Below are 23,644 nucleotides of genomic sequence, written 5' to 3'. Positions count from 1 at the left end.
AGCCAGGGGAGAGCCACATGACAATGAGGTTGCCGGTCGACACCTTTGTGATGTCAGCAGCTTCAGGACACTGCCTGGCTGAGGGAAAGAAAGAGACTCCTCATCTCTCCTTCTGGGTGGTGTGGGGGTGTTTTGTGTATCTCGGTAAGCTGGCTGTCGCTGGGGGAGTCGGGGCTTGGTAGGTGTCTGTACCAGCCTGGGGTGTCTGTACCAGCCCCCCACCAAGGTGTAGCAGAGGATTAGGCGAGAATGGACCTTGTAACCTGCAGGCCCTAGAGGGACCGTGGGGAGTCTGTAGCTCAACTTCCTTCTTTACTGATGAGCAAAGTGACTTTCTTGAGGTCAGTTCTTTTCTCGGGTATTGAATTTGGATGGGTGCCATTTTTTCGGTATTGTCAGGAGAAGATGGGAAAGGGGGCATTCCTTTGGCATGAGGCAAAGGGAATTCTTCCGATAAGGTGGTTGCCTTTCAAAATGTTATTCCTGGGTTGCATGCATCCCTCTCTGCATTTGGAATATATATCTATGTATTTTAAAGAAACTTTTTGCACAAGGATAAGCTACTCCCCTTACAACAAAACCCAAATGTATGTCTAAAGAAATCTGAGTGCAATGATATGAACTATTTTTTACTTGTATTCCTCTAGGACTTTTAACATAGCGAGTGCCTCTCTAGTGCTTCTAGAGTTTATACTCATTAACTACTTGACAGATGATGGGAGTCTGGGAGGGAGGGTGAGTCGGAGAACCTGGAAGCTTAAGTGCTGGGATGTTATCACACCCTCCATGGGGGAAGGCACATTGGGCAGAAATGAAAATAAAGCATCTCAGGAGTCGAAATTTATATTTTTGGTAAAATAGGATTTCATTTTTTAAAACATTCATATATAATTCAGTCGTGAATATTAATAACATAATGAAACCCATACTTAGCATAGGGCCTGGCATCTGGTATATAATAAATATTTATTAAATGAATGATGCGTGGATGTCTCGGATGATTTGCTTCCTTTTCTTGCTTCTCTGCCAAGAGAGAAATTAATAAACTCAAGTGGATTTGTGGCTAGTTAGCTAATGCTTGATGATGTTTACTTACTCAGCATTCCTTGGGTGACTGGCTGTGAATTAACGTGATGACTTGGGAGTGTTTACCAAATTGAAAGTGACCTTATTTAAGTAGAAATCTTGGACACTTAAAGTAATGACCCAAATGATAGTTGTACTAATTGAAGCATGATTTAATTGATAGGGTAGCCACCCTTTCCTCATAATTAAACACATTCTATTGAAAAATAAATTCCTTCCTAGATCTTACGTGAGTGCCTGGGAGAGAGAGTTGGTACGTAAAATCTATAGAAAAGAATTAGTATCCAAAGTTATGTTTTGCTCTGGGAGCTGCAGCGAGGGTGTGTCTGGTCGGTGGGGTGTGGTGGGGATGCTTATTTGCAGGGGCTGTGTTTGTTGTCTGCTTCCTTCCTATCAGGGGTGATTATTGATTCTCCTGCCCAATCTCATGGAGTGGTTTTGCTAACTTTCCACCTTTTACATCACTCTCCCTCTTTCTGACTCTTCTTTCCACCAAGTTGTCCCATTGAATTTCCAGCCTCCTTATCTAGACTAATTTTCTGAAGATAGTAGCCCCAGGCTTGGGCTTACCTGTTTGGCCATATGTTTACCGGTGCTCTTCCTTAGAAAAAAAGCCTTAGATAAACCTAGGGTACTGAGGGTTATTGGTTGAAAGCAGGCTACTATATCTCACTCTCTAGAGCATTACCACTCTAACAAGGCATCGTGAGTAGTAACCACATAGGTAGCTGTGTATTTTCTTTTTTTTTGGCCTTGAAGTCTGAACAATCACAGGCTAGTTTCAGCTTTGCCAGGTTAGACCAATCCCTAAAATGCATTCCTCATTTTGAGTCTGAATAGATATCTGTTAAACAGAGAATGAGTAGACTAAACAAGGAGAAGAGAGAATGTAGCATTGTCTAAATAACCTGATTTCAGAATCTTCAAACATTTTTTTTTCAAAGAACATCTTGTGAGACTATTATACCAGAGACGGGCTGCTTTGGAAAATTCTAGACTAGGCTGTTTGCCCTTGGTTGAAGTGCTTAACCTTTCTGGGCTTTATTTTTTTCATTTACATATTAGGGGAGAAGGAGTAGATAATTTTCGACTCTCCTTAGGACTTTTAAATTCCTTCCTAATGGAAAGGTTTCAGGCACTACCCAGAAAACAAGTAAAGTATTTTGGGGCCCAGAGGAGAGCCTTCCTGCTCCTTCTAATCATACCATATAACTAACGCTACTTGTCGGGTGGCTGTAAAGATGGGATTTGGTCTCCCCGGTGAGCTGTTCATGAAGCTCCAGTAGCAGCCAGGTTAACCTTAGTGAGTACGGCTGTTTTATGAGCCAAACCCTGCCCCTTTGGGTGGCCAGTGTGCCCAGCCTTCCAGGAGGACAGGGGTAGTGTCAAGTGAGCACAGAGAGAGGCCCCTCCTACCGAACCAACCCTAGCTGAGTCTGGTCTTGGGCAGGCTCGTTCCTAGTCGTATCTGATGGGGGCACTGCCTTCCCAGCAGTGGGTCCTTCCAGGTGCCAGCGTGTTCCAGACGGTTCTCTGGGGATCCAAAGTGCAAGGTGACTTTGTGACCTCCCAGGGTTTTGATTTTCTTTTTGTGAAACGAGACAAGGTGCTCTCTATGGGCCTTCCCAGTTTGAAAATTCCATTAAAATTCTGTTGTGAGCTAAGCATGGTGGTGCGTACCCATAGTCTTAGCTACTCAGGAGGCTGAGGTGCGAAGATGGACTTGAGACCAGGAGTTGGAAGCTGCAGTGAGCTATGATGGTGCCACTACACTCTAGCCTGGGAGATGGAGCAAGATGAAAGAGAGAGAGGAAGGAAGGAAGGAAGGAAGGGAGGGAAGGGAGGGAGGAAGGAAGGAAGAAAGGGAGGGAGGGAGGGAGGGAAGAAGGGAGGGAGGAAGGAGGGAAGGAAGGAAGGAAGGGAGGGAGGGAAGAAGGGAGGGAGGGAGGAAGGAAGGAAGGGAGGGAGGGAGGGAGGGAGGGAAGAAGGGAGGGAGGGAGGGAGGAAGGAAGGAAGGAAGGGAGGGAGGGAGGGAGGGAGGGAAGAAGGGAGGGAGGGAGGGAGGAAGGAAGGAAGGAAGGGAGGGAGGGAGGGAGGGAGGAAGGAAGGAAGGGAGGGAGGGAGGGAGGGAGGAAGGAAGGAAGGGAGGGAGGGAGGGAGGAAGGAAGGAAGGAAGGAAGGGAGGGAGGGAGGGAAGAAGAGAGGGAGGAAGGAAGGAAGGAAGGAAGGAAGGGAGGTAGGGAAGAAGGGAGGGAGGAAGGAAGGAAGGAAGGGAGGGAGGGAGGAAGGAAGGAAGAAAGGGAGGGAGGGAGGTAGGGAAGAAGGGAGGGAGGGAGGAAGGAAGGAAGGAAGGCAGGGAGGGAGGGAAGAAGGGAGGGAGGAAGGAAGGAAGGAAGGAAGGAAGGGAGGGAGGGAGGAAGGAAGGAAGGAAGGGAGGGAGGAAGGAAGGAAGGAAGGAAGGGAGGGAGGGAGGGAGGGAGGGAAGAAGGGAGGGAGGAAGGAAGGAAGGGAGGGAGGGAGGGAGGGAGGAAGGAAGGAAGGAAGGGAGGGAGGGAGGGAGGGAGGGAAGAAGGGAGGGAGGAAGGAAGGAAGGAAGGAAGGAAGGAAGGAAGGAAGGAAGGAAGGAAGGAAGGGAGGGAGGAAGGAAGGAAGGAAAAGATTCATTGAACTGTGAAGGGAAAGGACTGATGCTTGAAGCTGTAAGGGCCGAGCAACAGGACGGAGGGTAAAGCAATGACAAAGCAGTCCGTAAACATTAGTTAGTATAATAAATAGTCCACTCATCTGCCCCAGTGCAAGTGCTTGGGAATTTAATATTGGCATACTTTTATTTGCTGAGGAGAAAAATGACAAAGAAATGAATGTGCCATTTTATTCAGTTAGAACTGCTAATACGTTCAACTTGGGACTTCCATGGGGTTAGTAACCTAGGGGCACACAAGTCAGTACTTTGTTCTGCTTCCTGGGCAGGGAGTGTAGTGGATTCAAGTCTAAAGAACGTCACGGTGTCAAGGACTTAGGTGTAGGAGCTGCTCGTGGTATCTAATTCACCCCAGACTTTTGACACTGCCTAGGCGTCTCTACCAAAGTCATCTCTCAGCCAGTGCAGGGCGTGAGGGCAAGTCCCATGGGGCATAGATGAAAACGAAAAAGAAGTTCAGCTTGAAAGAGGCCCCAAAATGCTCCAAAACATGCCGGGAGAGCTGAGGCTTAAGGACCAAGTATACATCTGTCTATCTGCCTATCTATGAGCCTTGGGTCTGTTTTTAAGACCAGCTGGTGTGGACTATTTTTGTCTTTTTCCTTCAGGCTGCCTGAGTCCCCGCTCAGGAGATTGGACCCTTATAGAGTAGAAACCAGAGGAAATCACTCCAATTTGTTGCATTCCCCAGGGATGTCTTTGTTTTCAGGCTTCATCTACAATATACAATTCTACAGCGTTCATTATCCTGAGGAATTCAAGGGGAAGCCTAGAAGTTGCAAACCGCTTTTTAGGGGAGACAGTGGATCATGTTTTCAGCTTATAACAAATCTATATACTATTGCCCCTGGCTAGGCTTGTGTGTAGTAGTCATTATGCTTGAAACTCGATTTGTGACTTTGCCAATAATGGAAGCTGTCTAAGTTCATCGATTTGGGAGGAGAACAGGGACCCTCTTTATAGGCGGCTCGTAGACTGTAGTGTGAGAGACCGTGGTGTAGTATGAGCTTTGAAATAAGAAGATTCCTCGCTGAGTTTCTTTGGGCAAGCACCTGTGCTTCTGTGGCCATTAGTTTCCTCTTTGGTAAAATAGGGATGGGGAATATTGTTGCAAAGGTCACCTGTGATTTAAGGTAACACAATAAGCACCGTTTACTATTTACCCCGTGTCAGGCGTGAGATCCCCCCAGCAACCCCATGAGTCATGTGGCGTGACCCCAATCTTATGAGCGAAGAAACAGAAGCTCTAAGAGGTGCCACTTGCTCAATGTCACAGAGCTGGTGAGGGATGAAGGCTAGGCTGGCCCAGGAAGTTTTACTCCTGAGCACAAGCCCTGAATTCTGAGCCGTACCCCCGTATCTTGCGCGAGTGCTGCAAAAAGCTCATTACTGTTTTTGTCAGCTCCATGGAATCAGTTGTCCCTTCCTGACATTGAATAGCACCTTGACTTCAGACCACTGTTTTTAAGGTGATTTATTTATGCTTTGGGGTTCCTTGCCTTTCAGAAGTCTTATGATGCTTTCCAGGTTTTAAATTCTTATATTAAGCTTTGAGGTTATTCAGTATATATATATATATATATATATATTTTTTTTTTTTTTTTTTTTTTCCTTTTACAGGTGAAGCAACTCAAAGGAAAAGTAACTTGCCTAAGCTCTCTTAGAAGATGAGTGTTAGAGTCAGCTACAGGTGACCCATCGATGCCCAGGGTGACTCAAATTCCCTATACAGCCACTCTTGTAGTCAGGAATTCCTGCCAAGATAATCTAGAACATGCTGTGTCCACTGGCAAACTAGCGTGCGTATAGCCAAGCCCTGGTGGTGCAGAAGCCCGCTCTGGCGGAAGCCTCTCTGGAACCAGGGGTGGGATCTACTTGGTGATCCCATCCCCGGCCCTACTCTTCAGAGAAATATCTGGAACTAAAATTGCAATGCAGTGAAAGCCTTTGAGTGGTCCCTTGGGTGGGGTCTATTCCTCGCATTGGCTGGTGAGGTGAGAGCTCAGAGGAAGGACGGAAGGGAATTGAGTCCTGTCTGTCCTCAGCATTCTCGTGGGAAGATTGCCAAGAAAGCATGCGATGTTCAAGGTGAGAGCTTTGAATACAGGCACTGCAGACAGGTGCTAGGGGTTTCTCCACTTAATGCTATGTAGAGGGGTCAGCTTGGCATGTGGTTTGGAGGTGGAGAAGGGTAGCATTAACCTCGCCCCCGAGGCTGGGGAAAATGTCTCTAAGTCTCAAAGTTTTTTTTCTCTAGTGTTTTTGAAAGGCTGTTCCTTTTCTGCATTGGGTGGCTAGCAGAGAGAGAAAGGGAATGATAGGGCTATCTCATCACCGTATGCCTGAAAGGACAAAAGGACAAATGGAGTGACACTGAGGGGGTTCACAGGACGAAGGCTGACTCTGTGGTGACTCTGTGGTGGGCCTAGTTCCCAATCCCGGTAGGCTCTTGCTGGCACTTCATTTCCTGGACAGACTGGAAACCTTACTTTTAAGACCTGACTGTAGTTCCAGTGATACCAACCGGAGGCAGGCAGGTAGCTGAGTGACTGGTCCACATTGGGGTCAGGGCTTTTGCTTCTGTTGGCAGCGTGCTCTCCGTCGGAACTCTTCTCCTCGGGACCCCGAGGTGGGAGACCCAGGGCGGGCACGCACCCACCTCCGTGCCCTTAGATCGGTCTGAACATCAGAGGCAGGATTGCTCACCTGTCGCAGGGTGACAGGGCTGCTAAGCTGGCCCTGTAGAGGGTGAAAGGCTGGAAAATGCCCGTGGTCCTCAGGTCTTAATGCATCACTTGGCCACTCGCCTTCAGCCCTGTTTTCTCAGCTTCGAGCCACCACCCTTCTGTGCAGAAACAGGCCACGCTGGGTTCTCTCTGAGATAGGTTCTTGTGCTGTTGCCCTAGTAACAGGATTATTAAACCAAGCCCCAGCCTCGGCAGTACTTGTGCCTGGTGAGGTAATGTCTGTCACATCCAGCCTTGCTTTTCATTCCCACTCCCACTCCCTTGCTTCAGGCCCCCCACCCCTAGACGAATGCACTCGTCTCCTCCCTGGCCCCTGTGCCTCCTGCCCTCCCTCCCCGATGGGGCTTCTCCCTGCCAGCTCCCCCCTGCCTGGCATTCACGCTCCCCATGTTTCCCCCGACCAGGCTTAGTGCGTGGCCTGTCGGTTGGGAGGCAACGTAGTGTAATGTTTAAGCACATGGATTTTAGACTCAGATAGTCTATAAAATCTTAGCTGTCTCTCTCTCAATAGCTGTATGAACTTAGGAAAGTTTGTTAACCTCTCTAAGTCACACCTCCCTCAAATGCAAACTGGAGACAATTGTTAGTATCCTCCTCCTAAGGGTGTTTTCTTTTCTGCCCAATTCTATAAAGTGTTTGGCTTAGCATCCTCGAACATAGAAATGCACCAAAAATGTTAGCTGTGTTGAGGATGACAGGCGAGGAAGGTGGAAGGGTGACCGGGCTGAGAAATGGAACTGAGAACGGCTCCTGATTTTGGTGAGTGGGTGAAAATCATGCAGACAGAGAAATGAGGTGCAGAAGAAACAGGATTTGAGAGCAGATAATGATTTAGTGTTGGGGGCTTATTGAATCTGATATGTCATAGCTCACTTTTATTGATTCTCACTGAGTGCCAGGCACTACACTGAGCACTTTACACCTGTTATCTCTTACATAATTCTCACAGCTGCCTCTTCCCTAAGGGTTATTAACCCATGACAAAGGGAAGTAACTTGCCTACCGTTATTAAGGAGCTGGGATTTGAACTCAGGACTTTGTGTGTCCAGAGGTAGCACACTTTACCACTCTACACACTGCCTCCTGAATATCTTTACTGTAGCTACTGAGTCGATCCTTTCTCTCTGCTTTTAGTACTAAGATGGTCTTTGGGAGGGAACGTAATAGTCTGCTTGGCTTCCTAGGTCATGCCTAGGTCGTGTTCTGTCCCCTCATCTGGGGTCCCCTTGTGTAACTTTGGCCCCTAGACTCTGAGACTTCTTATATGACATGTGCTCTCCCGAGCTTGTGCTCAGAGTCAGTGGCTCAGTCCTCTCCTCTCGCCTTGGTTCTTTTTTTTTTTTTTTTTTTGAGACAGAGTCTCACTGTGTTGCCCAGGCTAGAGTGTCATGGCGTCAGCCTAGCTCACAGCAACCTCAAACTCCTGGGCTCAAGCAATCCTGCTGCCTCAGCCTCCCAAGTAGCTAGGACTACAGGCATGCGCCACATGCCCAGCTGATTTTTTCTATATATATCAGTTGGCCAATTAATTTCTTTCTATTTATAGTAGAGACGGGGTCTCGATCTTGCTCAGGCTGGTTTCGAACTCCTGACCTCGAGCAATCCTCCTGCCTCGGCCTCCCAGAGTGCTAGGATTACAGGCGTGAGCCACCGCGCCCGGCCATCGCCTTGGTTCTTTTGCCTCACTTTAAATCCCGCCTGGATGGGATCTGTGGTGTTAAAATGACTTAGTGTCTTGGAGCCTCAGTTTCCCCCTCTGAACAATGTATGCAGTTACGGAATTGTAGTAAGTATCGAAACATAGAGTTCATTGAGGAGTGGGGCCATTTCTCATATTCCTCTTAGCATTCTCAGTGCCTGGGCCAGTGCTGGGCACATATCGGGTGTTCTCTGATCATTGAATGAATAGATGACCAACTGAATGCTTATGCTGGTGTATATCATATAGGTTTGCTCCTTTTGTTTAACTCTATTGGGTCTGTTACCTTTTTCAATTGCCCTAGTGTCTTGAGCGATTACCACAATTTATTGTGTTTTGGGGATGACTTTTTTTAAATGGTTGAAATCGTGTATGCCATGATGGTGAAACTAGGTTATAAACACTGGTACTGGGTGGTAGCACATGCCTATGTATGTGTGGGGCATGAGGAGGTGGTGGTGGCAGGGGGCGGGGGGGGGTGTAGACTGGATCATATTTCTTCCACAGACTTTCTTTGCAATGGAGAAAGATGTTCTAAGAACTGAAGGGACATGAAATTTACCTGTAGTTAATAGAACCCACAGTACAGTAAGTGGTTTTTTTTTTTTTTTAAATAGGAGTTTTCTGTTCTTTTACTAACAATGTTTCAACATGGTAACTTTCTAAATATTTTTTTTCCCCCTATCATTCCAGGTACTTAAACTTTCAATAACCTGCATATGGATTTCAATGCTATTTAATTAGGCTCTAAGCCTGTAAAAATGCACATTTAATACTCTGAGTAAACCTTTGCCTTGTTCCCTCTGATGATAAACAGGTGAGATATCTTCTTGAGCTCAGAGTTCTGAGATAATTAAGATTAGTTGCTATAGAAAGAGAGAGAGAGAGAGAGAGAGAGAGAGAAACACATTAAAATGTATCATACTTTCTGTGTTTAGGAAATTCATTTAATGAAATATTCAGAGCCATCAAATCTATCCAGACCCAGATACCTATTAATCTGTTGGCTACTCAGGCTCTAAAGAGATCTTTATTTATTTATTTAATTTAAAAAATTTTTTCCTTTCCTTTTTTTTTTCTTTTTTTTTTTATTGTTTGAACAAATAGTAAATTATCCTATTCTTGGGGCATTTTTTAAATTGTTTCAGCATATTATGGGAGTACAAATGTTAAGGTTGTTATATATTTCCATGCCCCCATCCCCCCTCAAGTCAGAGCTTCAAGCGTGACCATCCCCCAAACGTTGCACATCTCACTCATTATGTTTGTATATACCCATCCCCTCCTGTTCTCTAACTTGGAGAGGGAGATCTTTATTTGTCAGAAAGGCTTTCTGATTGTTCCACTCCTGCACTCAGAAACTTTTATTGGCTCAGCATTGTCCTGTGTACAGGTGATATTAACATGTGATATTCTTGACCTTTTGGGGTCTGACCCCAACCTTTCTTCCCAAGCTCATTTGTTACCAGCTAGCCACATGGGTGCTTATTGGCATTCATGGTACCTTAAGCATCTCTATGCTATTTACCCCGTGGAGTTCTCTTTCTCACACTCTGTTGGCTTTGCAAGTTCCTGCTCACTTTTCAGGACCCAGTTTAAATTCCATATCTAGTTCAAACTCCAGGTCTCCTTGGATTCCTCTAGAGAGCATTCCCCTAAGTTTTCTTAGACTTTGCACTTTCATGGCAATTCTCATCATAATGTACTTAATTATAAATTTCTCCCACTAGACTGTGAGCTCCTGGGGGCCAGGGAACTTGTCTTATTTATTTGCATATTCATGTAATGCCTAGCTCATTGTAGATCCTGAATCACTCTTGTTGAAGGAAATTAAGTTAATGACATCATATTGTCAGCTGCCAGCTAGTAGTATGCTTTATGATGTCATATGGATTTTTAGGATAATGAATTACCTGACCCAGATCTCATCTGTGGCCATATATATAAAAGTTCCACAATTTCCTACTGAAGGAGGATTTTCTTCATGTACCTGGCAGCAGTAGCATGAAGGTAAATCTAGGGTTTATTGCTACCCCTTTGCCAGTAGAAAGCTCAAAGTTAGAGTCTACAAAAGAATCACTTCCTTCACAATGCCCTTAGTATCCTATAAATGCTCTAAATAGTCAGTAATTAGAGGTCATGTAACTTAGTAGTTAAAACCACTAAGTTTAGAGGCAGGTAGACCTGACTTCTCAGCTATGTGACTGGCAACTTTCTGAACATCTCTTTAGTTTTATTACCTGTAAAATGGGGATAATCATAATTTATTACTAAGGTTGCTTTGAGCGCTAAACAAGATATTCAGGCCACTTGATTAAAAAGAGTACTTAGGGCTAGGTGTGGTGGCTCACACCTGTAATCCCAGCACTCTGGGAGGCTGAGGCAGGAAAATTCCTTGAGGCCAGGAGTTTGAGACCAGCCTGGTAAACATAGCAAGACCCTGTCTCTCAAAAAAATAGAAAAATTAGCCTGGCATGGTGGCACATGCCTGTAGTCCAACCACTTGGAAGACTGAGGCAGGAAGATTGCTTGAGCCCAGGAGTTTGAGGTTGCTGTGAGCTATGATGATGCTACCACTGGACTCTAGCCTGGGCAAAAGAGCAAGACCCTATCTAAAAAAAATAATAAAAAAGCACCTGGTATATAGAAAAGTGTCCAATAAAAATAGCAGTTATTATTTTCATTTGATTTTATACTGATTGAATTATTAATAAAATATATAATAGTAATCTAAAATAATATAACAAAGTACATTCCCCCAAAGGCATAGCAATGGCAATAATAATTTCTAATTTGCTGATGAGTTAGAATATGGTTTGCTATTAATAACTGAGTACTGTCAGAGGTTAGAGCCAGTCCCAGAAGAATTCCAAAGGAGCTGCTTGGCTAAGGTCATGCCTCACAGGGAAGCTGCCCAGATATCTGTGGTTCTAAGCACAGCAGGACCAACTGGTGGGGTTCCTGGGCCAAATGTTCAAGGCTGTGTGCGTTCAGGTCCCTCCGTGTGGGTGAGGCTGGGGACAGCTGTGTGGATACAGGCCTTCAGCACCACCACACAAAGCATACATGCGGCAGGCAATCTCTGCGCGAAGCACCATATTGCATGAGCCCATTGTCCCCTGCACTGAATACAAAATTCCAGACAATGAACTTTCTTGGGGACATTGCAGGAGGACAACTCCTAAAACTGCCTCTTGATTCTCTTCCTATCAGACCTGTCATTCCCAAATATTGTCTCCCATGCTGACTAGGAAAGGAAAGTGTGTGTGTATATAATCTTTGATGATTAAATCCAATAAAAATTGATTCTCATGTCCTGGGTGTCTTCTTAAACATTCCTCTATATGATCATGCATTACCATAGAGAAGAGTCGCTTTATTTGATCATTTGGTCTCTGCGATTACCCTTTCCAATCCCCCTCCATTTTTTCTTTTTTTTTTTTAAAGGCAAGAGGTTTTTGTAGTCAACTTAAAATACACCTGCTTCTGATCTGGCGCTGGAGAGGGAAATTGCGTTTGTATTGAGGTTTGCAAAAGGGGGTCTGAGGAGATCACTAGGGTGTCCCTAAAGTCCCAGGAGTGCTCATGAGCTGGCCGTGAGCACTTGTCAAACCCGTGAGAGGCCAGAGTCACTGCAGAGACCCCAGAAACTGCTCTGGTTGTGAACTCTTTCCCCTCCACCCTCCTTTCGCTTCAGCTCCCTGGAAAGCCAAGCACGGAGCTGAGGGGAAGGGTAATTGGGTTGGATTCAGGATTGGGATGAGAGATCTAGTTGGAAAGAGCCCAGAACTGGGAATTTGGGGGGGCCTGAATTTTAGTCCTGGTACTTTGATAAACTCACTGTGCAACCTGGACAAGTACTTCACTCTCTAGACTTCTGTTTTGTCATCTGCAAAACAAGACAGCTATGTCTTTGGGTCTCAGGCTCTGTGGGGCCAGGCCGGGGACCCGCCTTGTGGTAGGAAACAGCCCCTTAATCTCCTGCTGAAAGGCACATGCCAGCTGTCCTTTAAAAATGGTGGTGTAGGCGGGGCGCGGTGGCTCACGCCTGTAATCCTAGCACTCTGGGAGGCCAACGCGGACAGATTGCTCAAGGTCAGGAGTTCGAAACTAGCCTGAGCGAGACCCTGCCTCTACTAAAAATAGAAAGAAATTAATTGACCACCTAAAAATATGTATAGAAAAAATTAGCCGGGCATGGTGGCTCATGATTATAGTCCCAGCTACTCGGGAGGCTGAGGCAGTAGGATCACTTGAGCCCAGGAGATTGAGGTTGCTGTGAGCTAGGCTGACCCCATGGCACTCACTCTAGCCTGGGCAACAAAGTGAGACTCTGTCTCAAAAAAAAAATGGTGGTGTCCCAGTTATTGAGACTGGTACAAACTGGCATTGGCTGTCTGGAGGTCTGGACCGGGCAGGAGCCCCTAGGAGAGCAGGGGACAATGTCACCTGGGAACAGCAAACCTCCCAGCTTCCTTGAGAGGGGCGTGGAGAAGAGCCCCCATCCCTGGAGCCCATGACAGTCGCGTAGTTATGTGACCCCCGGGGGAGGAAAGAAGAAATCACACTCTGGCCTTTGGTCTTGGTGGTGAAGGACCTCCCGCTTGCAAAAGAGAGAACAAAAACGAAACCTACAGCATGTGGTGATCTCCACTCGGTGAAATCCAAGTGAACTGGAAACGCTTAAGAACCCTGGTGGGCAATCGAGGACACTGAGGGGTTTTATCAATCAGGCAAATGTGGCGAGTCCACTGGGCCAATTGGACCAACACATGCGAGCAGACAAGGAGGGGATATTTTTAAAAAATTGAAAATGTATTTTATGCTCATGGAGATAATTCAAACAGTATAAAGAATTATCACTGAAAAATACAGTTCTCTTTTACTGGCACCCCTTAGACTCCATTCCCAGATGTAACCACCGTTTACAATTTCTTGTGTATCCTTCCAGAAATATTCTAGGCAGCATCTGCACTCTGCTTTTGTATGTAACAATGTATCTTGGAGATGATTCTCTAACAGCACATATATTCATTAATCAGACCCCTCACCATGGCCGCAGGGCCTCATGGGCTCTGCCCCTGCCTGCCTCGGCTTCACCGGCCTTCCTCCTCTTCCTCCCGGGTGCCAAGCACATCCCACCCTGGGGCCTTTGTCCCTGTTGTTCCCTCCCCCTGGAAGTCTCGTCCAGCCTGCCCTTGGCATGTGTCACTCCTCTCCTCTATTCCATCTCTCCCTCCCTGGTCATCTCATCTAAAAGAGCTTCCACCTCTTCCATTCCTTCCATAACGCCACCTGACGTTACATTACATAATTATCATTTACTTGTTTATTTTCTGGCATTGCTTCGAGAATGTTAAGAAGGGCCAAGATCTTGTCTTGCTTTTTCCTGATGCTGTATTCTCAGGGCCTAGAACAGTCAGTGCCTGGCCCTTAATGGGCACTCAAGTATTAATGAGTGCAATATTCAGAAAGCATGGGGTGTTTAGTTTAGAGAGGGCTTGGCTTAGGTTAGCATTGGAGATAGGAATATCATCAGATAATATTTTAAATCCTGGGATTGAATGTAGAGAGAGAATAGAGAGAGAAGAAGGTCAGGGACTTACTCCTGGGTCCCTTTGACATTTAGGAGTTGGGCAGAGGAAGGAGGGCCGAAAAAGGAGACTGAGCTGGGACAGCCATGGGGGAAGACAACAGTGGAAGAATGGTGTACCAGGAAGCTCAGCATAGAAAGTGTTGGGTAAATCTGCTAATTCTTTTTCAATGTCTGCATGGTATTCCGTGGCCCTGCCATGCCATAGCTTATTTAATTAGTCCTCTTTCCATTGGTGTTTGGATTGTTACGTGCCTTTTGCTGGTAAACAGTGCTGTGGTGAATGCAGTTGTCTTTATCAGTAGTTCTGGGTGAGGCAATCGCAGGGAACTGTTTAAAGAACTCTGTTTCCCATACAAGCAGAACAAGTTCGTGCATTATTTAGATGTGGCAGGGCAATAACACTGGCTTGCTGAGAGCACCGTTTATGCATATATATGTGTACGTAGAGAGTCAGAGGTTAAGGGCAGGAAAGCCCTTTGGAAACCGCTAGTCCCAGCCACTGCTTCCACGGGCAAGAAAACAAATCGTCTGAAGTCATCTGACACCTTGAACACAGCCAGTGTCAGAACACAAGTCTCTTGACTCTCTGCCCACCCTTGGCAGCAGTCCATATTGCATACAAAGACATTTCTGATTATCGGCTTGCCCAAATTGGCTAAGCTACAGGATATGGATATATCTTGATTGAAAGCCGTGAGGTGTAGATGAATGAGCAAAGATTTGAGGCCAGACAGACCTTGAGTGAATTACGTCTCCATTGCTTACCAGATGTGTGGCAATGTACTTGACTCTGAACCTTTTGTTTTTAGAGTGCTGACAGATAATACCATGGATCACAGATGATGTAATGCTGTAAAATCTCTACCTTCACCCTGCATGCAGCAGGCAGTAAGTGTGAACCCCCCTTCTCTGCCCACCCTGGCTCCTTCTCTTCCTTCCAACCATGAGAGAGAAGTTGGAAACTTTCTCATACACTTTGAAAGAAGTGAGGACCTGAGAAAGCCAACCTAAGACAGTATTCTGTGTATGTATGTGTGTGTAATTTAAAACTCTTTCTTGTTCTGGAAATTATGTCCTAACACAATGTCTGTAAGCAAACTATAAATATATTAGAGTCATAACTCTCAAAGAATGTGTGAGGATGGGAGTAAGAGAGACCAAAGAAACCAGAAATCCCTGGAACGTTCTCATTTTAAAATAAAAAAATCCTATTGTTCTGAGTATAACACAATTTCTGATTATTATGCTTTTTGCAGAAACATGGAAAATATAGAAAAGTATAAAGAACATAAAAATAATCCATCTTGGCATTCCCAGTATTTTTCCTTTGTAGATACAATTAGGGGCCATTCAAATCTCCCTTCCAGAGATACCTTGACTCCAGCTGTTAGTCCCTTCAAGACTTGCTTCAGCATTTGAATCAAGGTCCCATTGTTCTAGTGGCGGCCCCAGCCAGTGACTGAACAAGGTTGTGCTGTAAGAGCCTGGCCATTTCCCCCAATATAGGGCTCCTCTAAAGGGCAGTCTTGGCTGCCTTGCTACCCATTGGGCTGGCAAAGATTTTCTACACCTGCATTGTAGTTCGCATGCCATCCTGCTGTTTCTCCTTTTCTTTTACAGGTATTACTCCCTAATAAAGCTTCTTCCATTCCTAACCTCTTCTTACGGTCTACATCCTAGACAACCCACCTGTCCATACATATAGTTACATGACCAAGATCATATTATATAGTTGCAGTGTGTATGTATGTATATATATTTGCCCTTTTGTTAAAATTCTTTTTTTTTTTTTGAGACAAAGTCTTGCTTTGTTGCCTAGGCTAGAGTGAGTGCCGTGGCGTCAGCCTAGCTCACAGCAACCTCAAACTCCTGGGCTCAAGCGATCCTTCTGTCTCAGCCTCCCAAGTAGCTGGGACTACAGGCATGAGCCACCATGCCCGGCTAATTTTTTCTATATATATTAGTTGGCCAATTAGTTTCTTTCTATTTATAGTAGAGACGGGGTCTCGCTCTTGCTCAGGCTGGTTTCGAACTCCCGACCTCGAGCGATCCGCCCGCCTCGGCCTCCCAGAGAGCTAGGATTACAGGCGTGAGCCACCGCGCCCGGCCTTGTTAAAATTCTTTATATGCATTATTTTGAAAGAATTGCTTAACATTTTATATTACACATAATATGGTATATATTTAGATATAATAAGATATTGAATTATGCAAATTAATTACCATTTAAATATTACTGATGAACATTAACATACATGAATCTTTAAGAATTATCTCTGATTTTTCCCATGTGATAGATTCCCAGAGTGATGGAATTACTTGCTCAACATGTCTCAATATTTTTCAGGTTCTTGGTAGGTAGTCATCAGCTGCTCTGGAAGGGTTACATCAGGCTACATTTTCATCAGTGTAATCGTGGGGGCCACATTACCATCACTTGCACTGTATGTAACCATTACAATTAAATTGATAGATGAAAACAGTGTTTCATTATTTTATTTTTCACGTCTTTGATTCTTACTAAAGTTGAACCTTAAAAATATGTTTATTAGTTCTTTATGTTTACTTTTCTATAAGTTGTCTACTCATTTCTTATGTAAATTTCTTTTGAACAGATTTAAAAAATATATTTGCATGAAATCTATAGCTGAGAAGGCACTCCTTTCTCAGGCAATTTTCCCTCAGATTGTTGGCTTTCTGTTTGGTTTTGTGACATATAAATGTTTTACATTTTTATATAGACTGATCTATTAAATTTTTTTCTTTTGGGGTTTCTTCCATTGTTTTTATGTGTAAAAAAAATCTTTCTTCATCCAGAAATCAGGAAAGTTTAGTACAGAAATCAGGAAAATATTTAACTATGTTTCTCCTTTATTAATAGTTTTATTTTTTTTATGTTTAACCATTTAGTCCATCTGAGATTTATTTTGTTTTATGGTGTCACAGGTGCAGGATCTACATGGAATTATTCCTAAATAGTTTTCCTGGCTCCATATATTGCTTGATCAAAGGCAAGTTACTTAACCTCTTTGAACTTCCATTTACTTATTATGAGAGGATAATGTAAATGCTACTTCATAGGGTTATGCTGAAAAAAAATGAGATCATGGATCTGAAAGTGTTTCATAAATGCTATAGAAATGTTGATTCTTAACAGTTGGTTATCATCAGCATGGCCTAAGTGAGAAAGCAGTGTGTGAACAAATACTTGTTTGATATAGTCCTGTTTTAGTTCATTGAAGGAAACAACCCCAAACCAGGCTAGTCTGCTGAATTCCAACAAACTTAAGACTTCTTAGACAGAAAGAAAGCATTTGCAATACCACAAGTAAGTTAAAATATAGGCTATTTGTAGTAAGTGCAGTTCAAGGGCACATTATGTGTAGGGGTGAGGCGCAAAGTCTTTGTTGGGTTTGGGGGTGGTGACCAGGGAAAGTGGCCAAAAGCCTTTCATAAGGAGACAGGCTCTGATGAAGGGAAGGACTTAGTCATTCTTCTCTGCAGTCTTAAGGGAGCACAGACAGGGTGGGATTTCAGGAATTACTTAAATGATAGAAGACATATGGCTTGGCATGGTGAGAGGGAGGGTTTTTCAGGCAGCCTGTGCTGTTTTGGAGCCTGCCCAGAGGCTGGACCAAGTCATTCTCAGAAGGGTGAGTTGGACTTCACTATCTTGTGTGGCCATGGTTTCAACTCTTCATTTAGACAAGAAGAGAGATGCCTTGCTTCTCATCAGAGAGAGATGCAAGAGAAGTTTTCTGGGAGATAGAGCCAATTTTTAACCACCGAGGAGCAAATAAATAGCTCAAGGTCTAACGTTATAAAGAAGGCACTCAAAATTTAACTGCTTTACTTCCAAAGCCAAATTATTTACTACTTGTCTTTCTTCTCTTTTAAAGCTACTGTCATGATTAAAATGTGTTTATCAAGGAAGGGCTACAAAAGCTCTGAAGTTTGATGGAACTCCTAAATGAATACTGCCTCTAAGAAATGGTAGAGGAGTAGAGAATTGTGGGACAAGAAAAATAAGAGGAAAATATGTTCTTTGAAGTTAAGCATTCAATCTCCTCCATTTTTGAGGGATTTTGGGAGCTTAGTACAGAGAGTAGCACGTAGTGGGTACACACTTTATACTGGTTGGTGGAAAGAGATAAGGCACAGACTAGGAAAGTAGCCTTTGGTTAGCCAGGAGTTAACAGGGTGCTGAAGAGTAATTGGTGGTGGCTGAGTTGTAATACTGCACATTCCCTGCTTAAGTGCACATTTCCTGTTCAGGGACAAAGATTTGATGGGGCCTCTTAGAAGTAGGTGACTTGGGCGGTTCTTTTTATTAGGGAAAAAAAATAAAGAAAATTTGGTCTGGCTTTGGAACCTAGTTTTCCATTATTCCTCATCACAGGGACTCCATCCTAGCCCAGCAAGTCTACTCATTATTCTCTAAATCTAAGTAGACTGTGCAGTTCCTGCCGTGTGCCTTTGTTTATGCTGTTCCTTGCGAGAGTTATGCCTGCCCCTCTCCCCTCTGTTGAGATGCTGCTCTCATTCAAGATCCAGTGCTTGCTGCTTTTGCAAAGCTGCCCTAAAAACCCTTCCAGCTTTCCTCCTTTTCTAGTGATCTCTACTTATCTGAATTCTTCCTCTGGCTATTATAGTCTATGTGGCTTATTTGGCACTCATACACTGTGATGTAAAGTTAGTGTTTCTCATATATATTTAAATCTCTAACAAGGGAATGTATTTCTTATTCTCTGAGACCTACTTCTGTATTTCCTTATTACCACCCCCTCCCCACCATGGTGCTTAGTGCAAATCTGGCCCCACACCACGTGCCCAAAGATTGTTTGATAGATTATTTGACCATTTCAGAAGATTCCATGAAGCTCATCTTCAGGTAAATCATGGCATCTTATTCTCTTCGTGAGGCTAACCAGGTAGGAACAAAGGCAATGTTCTATTTAAGCTTAGCATGTTGGTGGCGCACTTGCTGTGAGGGTGGATATTACCAGTGTTCCTCCTCTGGTATTCTGCTGGGAAAGCTGGTACATGGATGCAATGTCAACTGAGGCTTGGCTTGTCCTCTTTGCACAAGCTAAGTGTGGGAGATAATAAGACACCAGTGACTACAAGACTGTGCAGCAACTATTAAGATAGAGGCATGTAAAAGAGGCTGTGGGAGTCCAGAGGAAGAGCCTCAAAAGGAGGCTGGGTTAGGTAGTCAGGGAAGCCTTCCTGCAAGAGGTAGTGCTTGACCTGAATTTAGACTTAGAAGAAAGGGAGAAAAAGATTTTGTTTGACCCATCACAGCCTGAGTCAGGAAAGAGAGTTTGGGGAAATTCAGAAGGGGAACTTTTCTAAGATAAAGTTCTTTCACAAAGAAGAAGCATTGGGAAATCAGGGAGATTTAATTACAACTGCCTCACGAGCAGGATTTGAAAAGGAGTGGGAGGCTCGTGGAAACCTTAATTGCTGAGAAAAGTTAAGAGGAGAAATATGACAGAAGTAATGGGTCTGTATGTATGTCATGTCTGATTTGTCATTTTTCTAGACAGGCACTCTGCCTCCTGCCTTCTTCTAGGTTAGAGGGGGAAAAAAAGATCCTTCAGCAGCTAAGGTGAAGATACCATTCAGGATGCTGAAATGGGACCTGGAATACTCCTTATTCCTTTTAAGGAAGAAAAGGTCCGTCTTGGGTTACCTCATTTTAAGAATAATAATAAGCATTTGTTCTGTAATAACAATGTGTGAGGTGCCCAAAAGAGCCCTGCATAAGGCTAAATAATTTCTTCCTTCCTTTAGAAAATAAAAACCAGCTTGCCTGGATTCTCATCCAATTTATTCCTGTGGCTTCCCATTTCTTTGGAAACCCAAGAGGATGCTTATTTTATGAGCTGTTGTAAACTAGCCCTTCTATATTCAGAGAGGTTGTCCTTGTGTGCATTAAGCTGCGTCTTTAAGATTAATGTAATATGCAGGAAAATGTGATAAATGATGTAGCATTAGCAGCTTTTGGCTTGTCAAGGTGGCTGCATGTCAAAGGCATCTGGAAAAATTGCAAATTGCAGCATGATCAGAGCATAACTGACAGATGCCAACACAAGAGAAATGGCCAATTGAGAAAGATGGAACTGGACCCAACCCCCTGGGATGTCTGCGTAGGGATTACTAGAGAGAGGGCAGGATTTAAGGATGATGCCTTTTATAACTGTGAGAACATAGAGGTGCTAGAGGGAGCAAGCCTGTTGGTACAGACAAAAGAATCAATGTTGATGAGCAAAGAAAAGCTTTCATGCACAGATAGAATAATAAGACTAGACCATATCCAAGGTCCTGTTCATCTCAAACTGATTCCATACTCTCTGAAACATGATTTAATAAGATTTTTCATAGGCTCTAATATCTCATAGACCAAGGGAGTCTTGGATATATATCTATATATCTGTCCCCCACCCCTGATTTTAATAGTTTACATTTGTATAGTACTTTGAACTTTGTGAGTGTCTAATCTCCCAGGCTATTGGTTATCTGTTGTCAAAATAATGCAGTATAACAAACAACCATGACCTCTCAGTGGCATATAACAATATGTGTTTATTGCTTACATGTCCAGAGCTTCGCAGGTGGCTCTGCTGATCTTGGCTAGGCTTGTTCACATATCTGGGGGTTGGTGGCTATCAGTTGATCTGGGATGGCCTTAGCTGAGATGACTTGGGTGACTCAGCTCTGATCCATGTGTCTCTGATCTTCCACGAAGCTAAGCCAGGTATGTTCTAGAGAACAAGCAAAACTCACAAGGCCTTATATAATGGCCAAAGCAAGTCACATGGCTGAATTCGGTGTCATGGTGTAGGGAAATATATTCTACTCCTTTTGCTGGAGGAATTTCAGTCACCTGGAAAAGGTATAGATACAGGGGAGAGAAAATAATTGGTAAAATTATAGCAACCTACCACACAAATATTGCCTCATTTAATCCCCATAATCCTTGAAGATTGATATTATCCCCTCTTTTGCAGATTACAAAAATGGACACCGAAGTGGTAAGAAAATTTTCTAAGGCTACATGGCTGTTAGTAGCATTTCAGAAAGAAGAATACTGGTCCTCCTATTACAAATGCAATGAACTTTCCGTGAGACCATTCCATGCTTAATTAAAAGCATGAATCCCAGGAATTTTGTCAGGAACTTCCTAGAGGTAGACTGGTAAAATAAAGTGTGTGGCTCTCAATGTTGTGTGAATTGGAGAATATGTGAACTTTTAGCTACCTTTTCTTAATCTATTTATAAAATTCCCAGTAGTCCTATAAAATATAATATTTTCACATAATATGATTCTAAGGGATTCACTAGTAATCTAAAAGTTAAGTTACTTTTAACTAGGTAGTTACTTAGTGCATTTGTCAGGGTAGGCTAGCTGCTGTGAGTACCCCTAAATCTTAGTGATACAGGACAATAAAAGTTTATTTCTTATTCATATTGGCTAGAACTCAAGCACATAGCCACACTTAACAGCAAAGGAGTCTGGGAAATATAGCTTATCTGTGTGAAGGATATTGGTAAACATTTAGCAAGACCCAAAGGAATGGACCATAGCATAGGTAAAATTTGCAGGGAGACTAGGAGGTATATGTTAGGTGATGAAAGGTATAGGGTAAAGGAAGATGGAAAAGAAGTGCCCATAACTTGAGACTCTATTCAAGGAAATGTATAGACCCTTGGCTTCTAAGACATTATGCACAATCTACTTTCTACTTAGCAGGCAGAATGGTTATTATGAATTAGCAATTTAGGAATTTAAATCTGATTATGTCACTCTTCTGCTTAAAAACCTTCACTATTTACCCTAGAAATAAAAAAAAAATGTTTAATGTGGGTTACACAGTCTTCCAAAACGTATTCCAAGTCTATCATCTTTGTCTATCACACCTTCCCATTCATTCTTTTTCCTTAGCCCAAAATGGTCTTTTTTTTTTTTTTTTTTTTTTTTTTTTTTTTTTTTTTTTGAGACAGAGTCTCACTTTGTTGCCCAGGCTAGAGTGAGTGCCGTGGCGTCAGCCTAGCTCACAGCAACCTCACACTCCTGGGCTCAGCAATCCTACTGCCTCAGCCTCCCAAGTAGCTGGGACTACAGGCATGCACCACCATGCCCGGCTAATTTTTTGTATATATATATTTTTAGTTGACCAATTAATTTCTTTCTATTTTTGGTAGAGACGGGGTCTCACTCAGGCTGGTTTCGAACTCCTGACCTTGAGCAATCCGCCCGTCTCGGCCTCCCAAAGTGCTAGGATTACAGGCGTGAGCCACCGCGCCTGGCCCAAAATGGTCTTTTTAATTTGCACAAAATGTGAGGATCTCTCCTCACCTGTAGAGTTATTAATAATAACATTTCCTGCATCTCTTTGACCTCTTCTCTAAAATACTTCTTGCCTTTTCTTTTTTTTTTTTATTTCAGCATATTATGGGGGTACAGATTTTAAGGTTTCAATAAATGCCCATTCCCCCCTCCCCCCACAAGTCTGAGTCTCCATCATGACCATCCCCCAGATGGTGCACATCTCACTCATTATGTATGTATATACCCGCCCCCCTCCCCCCTGCCCAATACCCTATTACTGTAGTAACTATGTGACCACCTGCCTTTTCTTTTTCTAATATCTACTCATTCTTCAGATATCAGCTTAAAAATTCTACCCTTATGATAGCTAAGATGGGTCCAAAATTAAGACACTAAACCACAGATCCAAGAAACTCAGAGAACATCAAGCAGGATAAAATACCAAAACATAAACAAAACATACACCTAGGCACATCATTCAAATCACTGAAAACCAAAGACAAGAGATATTCTGCAAGGTAGCTAGAGAAAAAAAGATGTATTTACCTTTAGATAACAAAGACAACAGTTATAGCAGACTTCTAGCCAGAAACTGTGCAAGCCAGAAGACAATGAAGTGGCATTCTTAAAGTGTTAAAGGAAAAAACTGTCAACATAGAAATCCATACCCCCAGCAAAAGCATCTTTCAAAAATGAGGAAAAAATACAGACTTTATCAGACAAAAACTGAAAGAATTTATTGACAACTGACCTGCACTATAAGAAATGTTAAAGGAAGTTCTTCAGGTAGAACAAAAATGATACTGGACTGAATCTTGATTCTACATAAAGAAATAAAATGCACTAAAAAGGCAACAAAAGAAGATACATTTAAATGTGTTATTTCTTCAATTTTTTTTGCCTTGTTTTTTTCTTCTTCTGAGATTCCAGTGACATGCACATTAGGCTGATATTGCCCCCAGCTCTTAGGTACTCTGCTCTGGGTTTTGTTTGTTTGTTTGCCTACTCTTTTTTCTTTTGGGTTTCAATTTGGGTAATATTTATTAGCTTATTTTCAATTTCACTTATTCTTTCCTTGGCTGTTTCAAGTCTACCAATGGGCCCATTGAAAGCATTCTTCATATCTGCTATTGTATTTTTCTTTGATAGCATTTCCATTTCATTATTTCTATAGTTTCCATTTTTCTTTGGAAATTACCCATCTCATCATGCATGTTGCTCATTTTTTTTCAACTATAGCATTTTAATATATTAATAATCATAATTGTTAAATTCTATGATAGTTTGATAGTTCTGACATCTGTCATATCTGAATCTGGTTCTGTTGATTGCTTTGCCTCTTGATCATGTTGTTTTTCTTGTTTCTTTGCATATCTTTTAATTTTTTGACAAAAGCCATACATCTTGTATAGGATAGTAGAGACTGAGTTAAATATTGTTGTGTGCCACATAATGATGTTTCGGTCAATGATGAACTGCA

At 43.2% G+C, this 23,644-nt stretch overlaps 1 long non-coding RNA gene across 1 annotated transcript; it reads left to right on the top strand.

Annotated features, from left to right (window-relative positions):
- Positions 1-52: 52 nt before the first annotated feature.
- LOC105860509 (uncharacterized) lies at positions 53-21,054 on the top strand. Its single transcript, XR_002223156.2, has 5 exons — positions 53-144; positions 14,639-14,717; positions 16,177-16,273; positions 16,776-16,840; positions 20,843-21,054. It is a non-coding gene; the product is annotated as an uncharacterized LOC105860509 (long non-coding RNA).
- Positions 21,055-23,644: the final 2,590 nt, after the last annotated feature.

The sequence above is a fragment of the Microcebus murinus genome, chromosome 2, assembly GCF_040939455.1.
Source record: "Microcebus murinus isolate Inina chromosome 2, M.murinus_Inina_mat1.0, whole genome shotgun sequence".
In the NCBI taxonomy this organism is placed as follows: domain Eukaryota; kingdom Metazoa; phylum Chordata; class Mammalia; order Primates; family Cheirogaleidae; genus Microcebus; species Microcebus murinus.
The sequence above is the reverse complement of the archived record's forward strand: the minus strand, read 5'-3'. Positions and strand labels throughout refer to the sequence as shown.